Genomic DNA, 758 nt, shown 5'->3' with positions numbered 1-758 from the left:
CTGGTACAGTACAGTCTCACTTATCCAACGTTCTGGATTATCCAAGCCATTTTTGCAGTCAATGTTTTCAATATATCGTGATATTTTGGTGCTAAATTCGTAAATATAGTAATTACTACATAGCACTAATGTGTAATGAACTACTTTTTTTGTCAAATTTGTAAAATCATAACCTATTTTGATGTTTAATAGGCTTTTTCTTAATCTCTCATTATCCAACATATTCGCTTATCCAACGTTCTGCCTGCCCGTTTACGTTGGATAAGCGAGACTCTACTGTATTCTGCTCTATTTTGGTGGAATTGCTGAGGGTTATTTTTGAGCCTAACAGCTCAGAGGTCCCAACAGCCACAAATTAGGTTGAATTAGTTGATGTACTCCATGCAGTCATGCCGGCCACAGGGCCTTGGAGGTGTCTACGGACAACGCTGGCTCTTCAGCTTAGAAATTGAGAGGAGCACCAACCTCCAGACTTGGAAACTAGACTTAATGTCTTTACCTTTAAGATATTCATTGAAATACTATAGCAATAGCAGATGTCCTGCAAAAATATATATATTTTCTAGTTTAATAAACTTTTCCCCATGTATTTCTGTATTAGGAAACATTAACACAGGAAAAAAAATGTTAAGTGGATTGCTGCGAGTTTTCCAAGATAGCCATGTTCCAGAAGCATTCTCTCCTGATGTTTTGCGCACATCTATGGCAGGCCTCCTCAGGTTGTGAGGATGAATACCAAAGATGTGGGCAAAACGCCA

The sequence above is a fragment of the Anolis carolinensis genome, chromosome 4 (genome assembly GCF_035594765.1).
Source record: "Anolis carolinensis isolate JA03-04 chromosome 4, rAnoCar3.1.pri, whole genome shotgun sequence".
NCBI classification, from domain to species: Eukaryota; Metazoa; Chordata; class Lepidosauria; order Squamata; family Dactyloidae; genus Anolis; species Anolis carolinensis.
Note: the sequence above shows the minus strand (reverse complement) of the source record.